A 14,023-nucleotide genomic window follows, 5' to 3' on the forward strand; every position below is an offset into this window, starting at 1 on the left:
AATGTGCTTTCAGTTCACACTAAATCTACTTAAGGCTGACGGCAAAAAGCTAGTTGTACATTGTTTCCTTTTGCTTCCAGACAACCAGCCCAAAGTCATTTCTAAAGATATGGTTTCTTAAGGGACAAGACAAAGAAAAACAAAGATGCTTCCATCAGACGCAGAGGACTCAGTTTTACTCTTAAGTCTCAAAAGTCTGTACAGCCACGTGTATGAGAGGGGATCACATGTGTGTTACCGGGTAATCATAAGAGTGTTACAGGGTACAATGTGACTTGTTATAAAATGTAATTTCCATCCTCATCCACAGAATCCCAATTAACAAAGATAAATTATGTAATGAGAAATAAGGTTAAAGGGCAACATTTTTATGAAGAGGAATAAATGAGCACCGAAATAAAAATTATTAATACAGAAGTGTCCCGGGAAATGTTTAAATTTATGGATACAAGTATTCTGAGACATGAGTACAATAGATTTTTGCCTATAAGTAAAGCCCTAAATCAGGAAAACAGTGATGATGGGCCATCCAGGCCTCTCCGAAGATAAACGTCTGGTGTGGTTATTTCTGTTCCTCAGAAGGCTTCTGGTGCCAGTGAGCAGGAAGACAGTACAGACAGTAGATCCACAGTTAGAGGGAAGGGCTGGAGATGGCTCACATGATCACAGAGTGCTCCCACTGAAGATCCTAGCTCAGTCCATACACTCACATCAGCCCCTCCCGCGTGTCTGTCTGTCCGTCCATCCGTCTGTCCATCCGTTTGTTCGCCCATCTGTCTGTCTGTCCATCTGTCTGTCCATTCGTCTGTCTGTCAATCCGTCTGTCTGTCCATCTGTCTGCCTGTCCATCCATCTGTCCATCTGTCTATCTGTCCATCCGTCTGCCTGTCCATCCGTTCATCTGTCTGTCTGTCTCTGTCACTCTTTTATGCACCCACACATACACATACTTAAAGTATCTTTTAAATAAAGTAAGCCTGAGGTTGTTTTTTTTTTCTTCTTTTTTTTTAATAAAATGTGCCAACAGAACAAAAAGCTCCCCCTTTTAACTACACAAAATAGAGAAATGTTTCCTCCTGAAATGACCTTAACAAGGGACAGGCAAACAGCTTATAGAGAAAAAAGGTCTGCTAAGACCTGCTTTAGACTAGAGAGATGGCTCAGCGTGTAGGAACCCTTACTGCCCTCCCAGGGACCCCAAGTTTGCTTTTTAGAACCCATGCCATAGGGTTCACAACCACCGACAACAGCTGGGGAATCTGATGCTCCTTTCTGGCTTCCACAGGTACCCACATGCACACGTCCATAAATAAATTTAAAAAATTTAAATGTCAATATTTAACTATGAACGTTCCCCTTGTGCTTATTTCAGCTAAAATGGTGCATTAGACGTCACTTGGAAACTATGAAACATTCTCCTAGCCCAAACTTTAGCTGGGAATGGGGAATGGCAGATTCAATTAGGCTTCTTGGCTTACATGCATAAGCAGAGGGCGAATATTAATTAAAGAGGAAGCTGAAGAGATAGCTCAGCTGGTAACGCTTTTGATTGCAAGTGCAGGACTATGTGCCACCTGAAATAGTACAGAGTCAGTAAAAAGGGAAATGTGACAGGCCCATCACACTGTCACCTCCAAGCTCACTGTCTGGTTGTCATTCCAGGCAGTAGACGCATCAGAGTAAAACAGCCGGACACCAGGGCTAGTACACACTAGACACACCTGTGGAGTCAAATCACATAAAACTTCCCCAAAGCAACTTCAAGATTGACTCAAGCAGTAACCATTAAATGGCAGAAACATGGGCTGCCATCAACTGACTGGTTCCACAAATGACCTCCCTTGGTGATATCGCTGCTCAAGCAACAGGGCAGAAGCAACCAGAACAGTGAGTACAAATGGATGAGTTAGTCCCGGGACGTTCTACAAGCCCGAAAAGCTTTGGCAGCAGAAGAAATCCATCTGAAAATTTCCAGCAGGGCGACACTATTTCCCCAAGTTCCTGAGACGGTGCTTTGAACAGAATTCTTTGCCGTGCCTGGGGCTTTAAGTAAAGGAGAAATTAACATCTTCGAGGCCATATACATTTCAGTGTGTTGTCACCAGGCCTGTGTTATCTGACCAGCAAGAAGGCAGCCGACACGAAGTCTGAATAGCCAAATGATGACTTCACTCCCTTCAGCTTTCTTTACACTCACAGTTGAAGGAAGACATGCTAATATATTTCTGCTGAATGGAACACAGGCAGCCAAATTGTAGAAGAAAATTTACAGCCTACACCGTTCTCACTGAGGCAACACAACTCCAGAAGACCTAAGAGCCAAAGCTGACAGCACACTGCCTGCTCTGTGCACACTTTACCCATCCATACACCGCAGTGGGGTGGGAAGCATGCTTGTCTTCTCGGGCATTGTGTTCCTGGGCATGGTACCAGGATTTGAACGGGGTTTGACACTCCATACAATTCATGTTGAAATTCTAGCCCTACTTTAACAGTTTTGAGATGTAGCCTTCGAGAGGTGATAAAGCTATTTGGGGAGTTTAATGTATGGGGACTGGGTCAATTCTCTGGAGATCAGGTTAGTAACCATGAGATGGGTTATGAAAGATGCTGCTTGGTTTGTCTTTTTGTGCATGTCTGGTTGCTCTCTGCGTTTCTAAGCAGCTCAAGCTCCCCAACAATGGCCAAACTGCCTTCCAGTGTCCCAGGATCTCTCAGCTTCTAGAATCATGAAACAAAATTGTTTCCATGGTATTCCTCCATAGGTGTTCTTTTAACAGCAATGGAAAAATGCACTAAGACGCCATCGGGCCTGACACTGCTATCATTAAATAAACGTTGACCTGAGCAGAGACAGAACACAAGGAAACCTTATTGCATGGGGTTCCGTATGTCCAGGTCTGCTTCCTCCTGTGCTGCCCCCCGCTCCGCAGACCTACGGAGCCTCGGCTGCTCAGACCTCCTCCTCCTCATATCTTCTCAAATATCAGCTACTCGCCCATCTCTATTGATTCCTACTGGAAACTCCAATTCTCGTATCACATTTCCCCAATATCCTTATGCCCTGTATACCCTACATGTGCTTTACATTTCCTCTGTAAAACCCCAGCGAAGTTTACAATTATAGCCCACCCTCATTGGTCCTGTTAAGTGCTATGGGGAGCACTTTGGGCTGGCAATGGCATGTGGTATAAACCGTGATCTCCAGTTCCAGCTGCAATACCTGGCACAGCCATATAGCAACTCCTCCTCCTAGCATCCTCAACATCTATTTGGATTTCCACCTCAAAGCTCTGAGGGAGCCTCTTTACTCTCAGGGTATCTTTAGTCCAGACCCAAGGAGACACAATGAGACACAATGACATACAATGAGACACAATGAGATACAATGAGACACAATGAGATACTATGGAATACAATGAGAAACTGAGATACAATGAGACACAATGAGACACAACGGGATACAATGAGACACAATGAGATACAATGAGATACAATTAGACACAATGAGACACGAGACACAATGAGACACAATGAGATACAGTGAGACACAGTGAGATACAGTGAGACACAGTGAGACACAGTGAGATACAGTGAGACACAGTGAGATACAGTGAGACACAGTGAGATACAGTGAGACACAGTGAGATACAGTGAGACACAGTGAGATACAGTGAGACACAATGAGATACAGTGAGACACAGTGAGATACAGTGAGACACAACGGGATACAATGAGACACAATGAGATACAATGAGATACAATTAGACACAATGAGACACGAGACACAATGAGACACAATGAGATACAGTGAGACACAGTGAGATACAGTGAGACACAGTGAGACACAGTGAGATACAGTGAGACACAGTGAGATACAGTGAGACACAGTGAGATACAGTGAGACACAGTGAGATACAGTGAGACACAGTGAGATACAGTGAGACACAGTGAGATACAGTGAGACACAGTGAGATACAGTGAGACACAGTGAGATACAGTGAGACACAGTGAGATACAGTGAGACACAGTGAGATACAGTGAGACACAATGAGATACAATGAGACACAATGAGATACAATGGTCATTAAACACAATTACTCTCAACTTCATGCCCATTGATACTCATTCATTCTCAACCCTCAAGTCCATTCCTTTTCCTTCTCTTGCTTCTCAGAGGATGCAAAACTATTCTCAGGAGGGACCCACCTCATGCTTTTTTAATAGTCTCTTTAATTCTAAAGACAATGCTTGCTTATTTTCAAGCTCTTAAGTTACACCTATTCTCCTAGTCTTTTTTGGGAAAAGACAAAGAAAACAAACAGAAAAAAAAAAGCACCTGCCGCATCCACTCCCTAAAACCTAAGTTGACATGCAAACACAATACTAAAACTGTCCTGCCAAATGCTCACAGCATTCACCAATGTCAAATAAATGCCCTGTGCTTTAATTTGCTACACATCTTGGCTGCGAGGGGCAATGGTCTTTTGATGTTGTGTTTTCTTGGTTTCTCTGACAGCAAGCACATTTTGTCCTTTCCTATGTTTGTGACTCTCCTTGGGGCCTGTTTTATTTAGGAATCACTTTTTCTACATGTCCTGTAGATGGTATATCCCACCATCCATCACCAGACTTGTCTTCTTAACAGTCCATGGACCCTGACTCATGAGTCCAGCCTCTGTGTCCCAGCAGAGATCTTTCTACCTCCACTTCGCCCTTCCTTTTCCTGGGTGAACCACTGGAAAACCAAGCTCAGCACAGGAAAACAAACTCCAGACCCATAATCCTCATCCCAACAAGCAAGCTGTCCATATCTCCAGTCTGGCCCTTGTCATCCTTAGACCCACTTCTGATTTCACTCCTGTGTTGTTTCCAAAGTAATCCACTGTAGAGTTCAATTTTTCCCTTGCGCAATAGTCCTACTACATCACTATTCCCCATATTTAGTTTTCACTGGTTCTTGGTGAAGCGATTCCAACAACCCTCCAGCTGGCCTTTCTTACCTAAGCCTTTCCTATCTCAAGTACACCTTCCACATGAACAGCAGACCTAACTGAAATATTAATGTAGCCACATTACCATTCATTGAAAACCCTCCAGTGATCATTTCTTCCCCTGCAGTGTAAAATTCCAAGCTCTCCCTCATGGTCTACAAGGAATCCCATGGTTGACCAGCAAGCTTCTTGTTCACCATGCCCTATCCTCCACTCCGCTTCCTCTCACACCAAGTAGGTTTTGGTTTTCTATGTTTGTGTTGAACACTCTGACTTCGTAGTCTTTCTTTTCCATGGGCCACCAACTCCTATCTTTCCCTGTAAGCCTTAAAATTTCTGTCAGTGGTGTTGTCTGGGTCATCTCCCTTGGTTAGTATTCTATACACGGAGTAACACACCAAAGGCATTTCTAGATCAGGCTTGCTGAAGGGATGGCAAACTCCTGTCCGTGCAGACAGGACTGAAGAGTCATTTGGCAGATGTATCATTAGGGACTGAATTTCATTATGATTTCAGTCTAGCTTAATTTTGGAGACCAGATGATTTGTTTGATCAGTGAGAGATTACATCAACATCTGTCTACTCTGGAAACTGCCAGCCTTTGAAAATAATCACCCTTGCCCATCAAAGATTTATTCCTTCTCACGTCTCCCCATCACTGCAGACCTCTCTAACACATTAAATGAGCCTAAAGTAACACAGTGATAATTTCCTTTAAAGGTGTAGTTAACAGTTAACATTTTAATACTAAAAACTTGACTAAACCTAAGACTTATTTCTCACCACTAGAATAAAGAATATGAAGGACAGAATTAAATTAGATAACCACCATTGAATAGTAATTAAAACCCACTTTTAATCAGACTAAAATGAGTATATGAAATATTTATTACACATTTGTGTGAATTTTTGGTTTCTAACAAAAGACTTTTTTCTTAAGAGTTAATTAATTGAAAACAACACAACAAAAATAATTAAAATAAAAAAGCTAAGAGCCAATGGGAGAGGCTCTTCTTGTGCACAAGACCCTGGTTCAACCACCAGTTCCAAAAAGTCCAACCTGCGGCAGCAAAGAAAAGTGTCTGAGAAAGACTCTAGATTATCATCAAGGAAAAGGGTTCTCTAGTTAGATAGATAGAACTTTATACAATAAGTAAAAGGTCATAAAACCAGTGTTCTCAAAGAGTGCTAGTCCATTGGTATTCAGATCAAATCTCAATGTTTCTATGCATAAAGAGAATTCAAGAGCATCAAGCAGATGGTTGGCACCCCTCATTAGGAGTAGGAGCTTATTCTTAAAATACAGTTATTCACTTCATTTGACAAAAAATCCAGACATGGAGAACTGAAACATAATTCCACATAGACTGAAAATATTTTTACCATGAAAAATTCAAATGAGATTATAAAAAGAAAGAAAAACTGACAAAACTGTTAGAGACCCATGAAAATGATAGTGCCCCCCAGATGTGGTGTGTAACGCTGATTTCTGATCTAGACACTAAGAGAAAAGTGTAGTATAGTGCAGGTCCCAAATGAACACATATGAACACAAATGATTCTCAGTAAAAGACAGCAGTGCAGTATTAAGTCTTGCATTTTATTTAAAGTCCAAAATTCTATTTTACCTTTATACGTTGACCACTTCCATTAACCCTTTGCAGTAAGCTTTCAGCTTAAATAACTTAAATTGCTCTCTGTTGTTCCACAGGAAATGGTTGTCCCAAAAGCAAATAATGCTGCTAACACTCTGATTAAAGACACACTGTAGCTATCCCCTGTAGGCATGGGAAGTTCACAGAGCTTCCCAGTAGGCTGTTCACTTAATTGTTATCATATATATACTATATGGTATCATACTCTATACTTTTGATCAAATCAATTTTGTCTCTGTCTTTTTTAAAGTGTGCTCATTTTATTAATGTTGCTAAGAACCAAGAAAAATATTTAATGTTATATTATAACATTTGGAATTTAATAGAGAAAATTTTAATTTCAAAATCTTTTCTCTACCACATTTCCAAACTATTTGTTTAAGAAGTATTTTACATTTCCCAAACTACCAGTTTTAAGTGCTTGCCAAGAATTTTGAAGCTTGGGTTTCCTGTCTTTTCTAATTCTATAAATGTATTGCTATCAGACTTATCATCTTGCCCCTGAATAGTAAAACATTTTAAAGCTAGCAAAGAGTGATGAGGCTTCTTTCTACCACTAAAATACAGAAATTTAATTTAATGGCTGTTGCCTTTACCTAAAGAACCTTTATTCACGATACAGATCTGAGCTCCCACAACAGCAACACAGGAACATGAGATAAAAACAAGGTCACTTGAATTACCCCTAAAAAGTCTCCATTCTGCAAGACGGCTAGTCATAGCTGTGTTCTGAAGTATACTTTAAAATGTAACTAAAATTTAGTTTTTTCTTGAAATCCTACCTTCTCAATGGGGGAAAGGCAGTTTTAAGACCCTCGGTGGATGCCTGAAACAGCAGAAGCTCCCAACTTCCAGCAAGATGTCCAATGTTGATGCTCATCTTTCCATTGAAGGAAGCACTTCTGGCCAACCACACTGGCTTCTTCACCTTGGAGCCACTGAGAACAACAGGATTGCCTGCACACAAGCGTATCCACACTATCGTAGTAGACCCAATAGCTGTGGTGCCTCAGTGACTGACAGTGGGTGAAAATGTACTGGACAAGTGGGAGTCAAACAGTGGGATTCCAGCATGCTACTCTGAGAAGCACATACTTAAAATTAAAAGTATTCAGTCCCAAAGTACAAGTCAGTCAGCCTCACCCTATGAAGGCAGGACAAAGAGAGTGGGGCTCCACAGGGATCTTTCTTTATGATTTAATAAAGACTATTCTTATCGAATAGCAATCATCTTTTCTATTTAACCTGGACTCCAAAGTTAAAGAACAAAATAGAAAAAGGGGGTGGTATCTTAAATACCATAGGTTTTATACCAGTATCTCATCCCATAGCAGAATCTTTACCTCTCTCATAATTACTACTGACCCATAACTGTACTCCTGGGTTTTACTATAGAACACATTCAATCGTTTGGAAACAGCCTTTCTTTTTTTTTTTTTTTTTTTTTTTTTTTTTTTTTTTTTTTTTTACGGTTTCCTGCACATATTTGCTCTACTTGGTGTTGCGTCCCAGAGAAACACCTGAATGCATTTTCCTTAAGATCTGTGAGCCAGCAGGATCAGAGATGTTGAGATCAAAGACAGGAAGACAGCGCATGGGGATCCTCTGCTGAAACCTCCAGGGAAGGTCTGGGGAAGCAGAAAGACACTCTCAGCAGTGGTGGAGGACAGCCCGGGAAATCTCGAGTTTAATCGAAAAATGAAACAAGAACGAAATCGACAGATAAACAACACGCAGGAGAGCTGTAGAGCCAGACAGACAGGCAAGCTCTCGGGAGCTCCCCACGTATGGGTGGAGCCACTGAAGCCCGGGTCTAGAGAGAGGGGGAAAGAACCAAAGACTGCAAACAGCAGCAGGAGGAGATATGCTGGGAAACCCCCACCTCTAGGCACGGCACTAAAGCAACAGTGAGATGCCTTTAGTAAGACAGCTTGCCTCCATGGTGCTTGGTGACCCCAGGCTCTCTGGGAAACAGAACTATTCGAAATTCTGAGCAAGAATCGTGGGTATCATGCTGCATTCTGAAACCTAGGCAGCAGGGTAGCCCTAGACTGTGGGAAATTATGACAGCCTGGAGTCAGACTCGCATGGGATTCAGTGAGGTGAGAACCTCGTTCGACAAAAGAGCCTGCAGAAGAACAAAGACACAAGCTACAAGTGGTACCCCCAGAATCAGGAAGCACCTCTCCTGCAGGTGAGTACAGCATTCATGAGCCAGCCATGAAGACGGGACCAGCATCTGTGGCTGATGGGAACTGCCAGCACCTGTGTCTCCATCCAACATGGAGACCAGCATCAGTGGCCCAACCTCACAAAAGAGCACACTGGAGTGGACAGGCCTCTGGGTGGCTGGGAAGGAATGCCGAGAGAGTTGAAGCATTATCCAGCAAGCAGAAGAAACAACATGCAGACTCAAACCTACACCCAGCTCCCTCCTTCGAGCTTCCTCCTTGATGTAGCGTCAACCTCACCAGGCCACTTGCATCTTGGTTTGTTCTTGCCCCCTCCCCCTCTCTTGTTTTTCTTTTTCCCTTTTTCTTCTTTTCTCTATTCTTCTGGTTTTCACGTTGTTTTTAAATGTTTTCCCAAAAAAAACTCAGGTGAGCCAGGGCTGGGGGGCTGGGGGGGGGGGTCTCAGATTCCTTTTAAACTCTACCCTTCGCCACATCCGGCTCATCCCTACTGTTTCCTTATATATATATATATATATATATATATATATATATATATATATATATATATACTTTTCTCTCCTTTCTTTTTCCAATCAGTCCAACACCGCTCACTGACTTTGCTTTGCTTTTCTTCCCACCAACACTCACCATATTTAGTATCTTAGCGCACACAGCATCAGTGGATGATCCTTCACTCCCAGAATGACTGGACTTGAGGAGAGAGCTTTACTTGACTACTGTGTTCATGGAGGGTCTACTTTTTGATAGTGACTATTTTACAAATAGTATTCGGCTTTCAGAACTGAGTGTGGTGTGTGTGCCCAACACCAGTCCATCGGAGAAACACTCCTCAGAGCTACAAGAACTGCCTTGGGTTAACGATTCCACTGTGAATGGGGGCAGGAGGGAACCAAACTAAGGCAAACTTTCCTTAACACCCTAGATGTTTTAGACCCAAATGAAGAAACGCATGTTTAATGGGAAGGGAAGACAATGCATCTCCTCCAAAAGTTACTAGGCCCACAGTAAATTTTTTTCTCAATGAGATGAATTGGATAAACTCCCAAAGAAATGAAAAGATGTAAAATCTATGGCAATATAGACAAACCAGAGAATTAAACAGACAAGTGGATATGGGCTGTGAAGGTGGACTTCAATAAAGAAATAAAAGGCACTGAAGGGGAAACTGAAATAAAATGTTCAATTCATCAAATAAAAAAGCTTTGGAGGGGACTGGGGATTAGCTCAGTGGTAGAGCACTTGCCTAGCAAGCACAATTCTTGGGTTTGTTGCTCAGATCAGAAAAGTACAGTGAGAAGCCCCATCAACAGGAGGACCAAGGGGAGGACCAAAGAGCCAGGCATGAAGACACGGCCGAGGAACTGGGAGTTAACAGCGTCGCTTGAGATAAATTAACTAGAAAGTACAACCGGAACCATGGTGAAAAGAGCAAGTCTGTGAGTCACAGGAGTTGAAAGAATAGACAATTTTCAAGCTACAAGCATAGAAACCACTTTCAATAAAATAATGGCAGAAAGTTTCTCAGATCCAGGAAAAGAAATGCCCCCAAATATCAGCCATGGTCTCCATGATAACGAGGTTGATGGGTACGTAATGGAAACGTTGTGTGTACGCAACGTGGAGTCTTACTCAGCTGGAGGCAAAATTAAATTTTAGGTAAATGGATATAACTAGAAATTATTTTACTGAGTGAGGTGACAGGGGCTCAGAAAGTCAAAAGCTGTGTTTCTTTCTCACATGTACATCACAGCCTCAAAGTTTCAGGTTTGTTTAATTTGAAATGCTTGGAGAGACTGGAATTGGCAAAAGGACTGTAATGGAAGATGATAATTAAAAGAAGTGTGAGCCCTAGTGGTATGAACCCTAGTGGTGTGAGCCCTTGTAGCAGCCACATGCCTTTAATCCCAGCACTCAGGAGGCAGAGGCAGGTAGATCTCTGAATTCGAGGACAGCCTGGTCTACAGAGTGAGTTTCAGGACATCCAGGGCTACACAGAGGAACCCTTCCTTAAACACCAAAAGAGAAGGGCGTGGATAGAATATATATGTTAAGAAAATAGAGAGGTGGAATACTGGGCCTGGCCAAGTTTTGACAGGAATACAATTGGGGGCAGAGAAGAAAATAGGGTACAGTAAGATGGTTAGCCATAACTAGGAATATATGGTGAAGTTAAAGGGAAACATGCTATTTTATAATTTTAAAACATAACTTATAAAATAAAGAAAATGCCATGCAGGGATGAATGATGTCTAGGAGCCAAGGGTTATTTTTTTATTAACATTTTTACTAATTGTTTTTACAATGTGTTTTTACTTTGAAAGACTAATCAGCATTTTCTGACTTTCATACTTTGTATCAGTAAAATTATGGTAAGGTGTATGAGTTTGGGCAGTTATTACTGTTGCAACTCGTTGTATGATTAACCCTCATATGCATGAAGTCACATGACGTCTGGTTCTAATCTTAGCCCTATGACCATAGCAAAGGAGTCGGGACTGAGGTGTTAGCCCTGACTATTTTTTAAGCCATTGCTTCATAAGATTAGGGAAAATTTTGTTTATTTCTGAAGTTTTAGCCAACTCATTGGATAAAGTATTTGGTCTCTAAAGAACATTTGTAACTATTCCATCAGGACTTTTTTTGAAAATAAAAAATGCAACATTGTTCACCAAGTCTGATACAAATATTTCTTTTTAACCATCATATTACGTTTGTTTCTATTCTCCAAGGCCACTTGGCTTCTAGCATCCAGCCAGACAGATATTCCTTTAAAGGTATCCCTATGATAATTGATAAATCTTCATTAGTTATATCTTTGTTCATTGCTGGCCACTAGAATATAGACTATCTGGGCCTTAACTACATGGCTTCTAGCCTTACATTCATTTGGAACTCCCCTTGGGAACTCCTAAAGAGTCAATGTAGGAATCTGAAGACCTGCATACTGATCTCCTAGCCCTGAAATTAACTTTGCTAAGAGGAGGAGAATTGAAAGCCGGGGGAAGGGTATGGCCAATTGGATCAGCAAGCAAATTTCATATCAGTCATATGATCCGATTGGGTAAAAGGTTCCCCGGTGCCCTATACCATTATATCTCAGCTTTGGAGACACTGAGTTCATAATAATTGCTATGTTCTTCTCCACTGCTTAATATATTTAGGATGTAGATACAAGCTCCAGTATCTTCCACTGGGAGAGAGAAACTCACATTTCAGGCACAGAGGCAACAGACACTGGCCGGTCTTGTGTCTTCATCCTATAATGGTGCCAGCAAACAGTTTGCTCTCGGGGGGGATCTATGTACCCCCAAGACAAAGGTATGTTGTTGAACATAGGGATAGCCTGCCACACAAACAAAGCAGTCATTCTTACTGAAAGCATGTACCGTAAGCTTAACTCACTTTAACCAAATTTAAGTATTCATTTCAAAATTTTATTTTCAAGCTCCACATCAAATCCAAATATGCTGTGTGTGTCTATATATATATCTCTGTGTGTATATACATGTATATTCCTGAATTTTAAATTTTCTCATAAAACTTGGCAGAAATAGCATTTTAAGAGTGATGAGGTTTCCGTTGCATTAATTACTGAGTTAGTAGGAAAAGAATATGAAACAATGTCCTGGACATTTTTAACCTACTTAAAATTTATTTTTATGAATTTAATCTATCCTACGGACACTAGACTTCAGGGATGAAGCAAATTGGGGGGGTGGGGAGTCCCTATCAGGAAATGTAGGGTGTAAAGCTGGATTGGCTGATAGTTTCTTCATTTGGATGCTTCATTGAACACTTTTAGATTAGATATTTGTTTCACAATAACACAAGCAGTTATAAACAGCATACTCATGCTTTCCTGAGCAGCAAATGAAGCGAACCCACCAATACTATGACCTTCAGGCAACAGGGCATCATGGGCTCTTTGCAGAATTGTTTTAAAGGCTCCCTAGAAGGCTCAGGGAGTGAGCCGAGGACACGTGTGACTGTCCACAACTGTCCATAAAGCCTCTCTCACTTCTCTACAGAGTGAGACCCGGCATGCCTCAGGCCGAACAGTAGACAGCCTGTTCCACACACACCCAGGTTTCCATATCTTATTTTATAATAGACAAATTCTAAACAGTTATTTCTCTTTCCCAACTCCAGGGTCTTCTTGTGGTACCATTGTCAGCAGCCTTCCTACTCTGCTGGGATGGGCCCCACCTTTCAGCTTCTAACCTGCAACCTCGGTGGTTCACACACCAGAAGGACCATTCCTAGGTTGGTTTCAATTTGTTCTTTCTCCAGTTCTTATCAGTATTTGATCTCGTGCCTGGAAATATTCGTGGCTGGTGGTTATTTCATCCTAAGATAAGCTGATAGAATAGTGACAGGGAAAAGGACTTTGTGAAGATAACCCCCATAACACCAACGACCAGTAATTAAATAGTTTCAAAGGCCGGCATTGGCGCGGTCAGTGTCACTCGTGACACATGTTCCTCTTCTCTAATTTACACCATGTTAGCTGATCATACACTGTGCCCTTTAATCAGAAAGTTGGTGCCCACATCACCAATAGGCAGTTGGCGTGGACGATCGGTGTCCATAGCAGATGGAGCTACAGCTGTAATAGTCATAACTCACTTCTCCTTAAGTATTCAGAAAGGATCGCTTCCAATACTCGCTTTTAATATGAAACTTACTACACGTCTCACTTATATGAGGAAGAAAACAAATGAAAACCAGAAAGTCATGCTAGACTTTGTCTCGATAACAAATGGCATTTCCCCAACGTCTAGATCCATTATTTTGTTTGTTCTCCATTTAACAGGAACACATAGTAACAAAAGTGATTTGGTGATGGAGTGATCTATCCAGACATTATTCTAGTACTAGATGGCTATTACTTAATATAAACATATTATAAATTGCATCCCTATGTGGAACTCACAGATATAACCTTCCATGAATTAAGAACTATTTCATAGAGCTGATATTTCTTTTCTGTCTGAGGGTATAAAAAAATCTGTGGTTAGGATGCTTGTATATTTTTCAATACTTACAATTCCAAATGCTGCCTGCCCTCAACTCAGTTACAGGACTATAAAAAATGAAACTGATTGCTTTTCTGCTGCGTTAACGTCAATTTATGAAAGAAAAATATCTTACAATCGAGTACGCAAACCTGTAACTTCAG

The 14,023-nt window shown here is 41.4% G+C and overlaps 1 protein-coding gene across 1 annotated transcript in view; it reads right to left on the reverse strand.

Annotated features, from left to right (window-relative positions):
- Positions 1 to 14,023, reverse strand: part of TMEM117 (transmembrane protein 117) — a 404,345-nt gene that overhangs the window by 336,345 nt on the left and 53,977 nt on the right. The window lies entirely within an intron of this gene.

This window comes from Micromys minutus (assembly GCF_963924665.1).
Source record: "Micromys minutus genome assembly, chromosome: 27".
Lineage (NCBI taxonomy): Eukaryota > Metazoa > Chordata > Mammalia > Rodentia > Muridae > Micromys > Micromys minutus.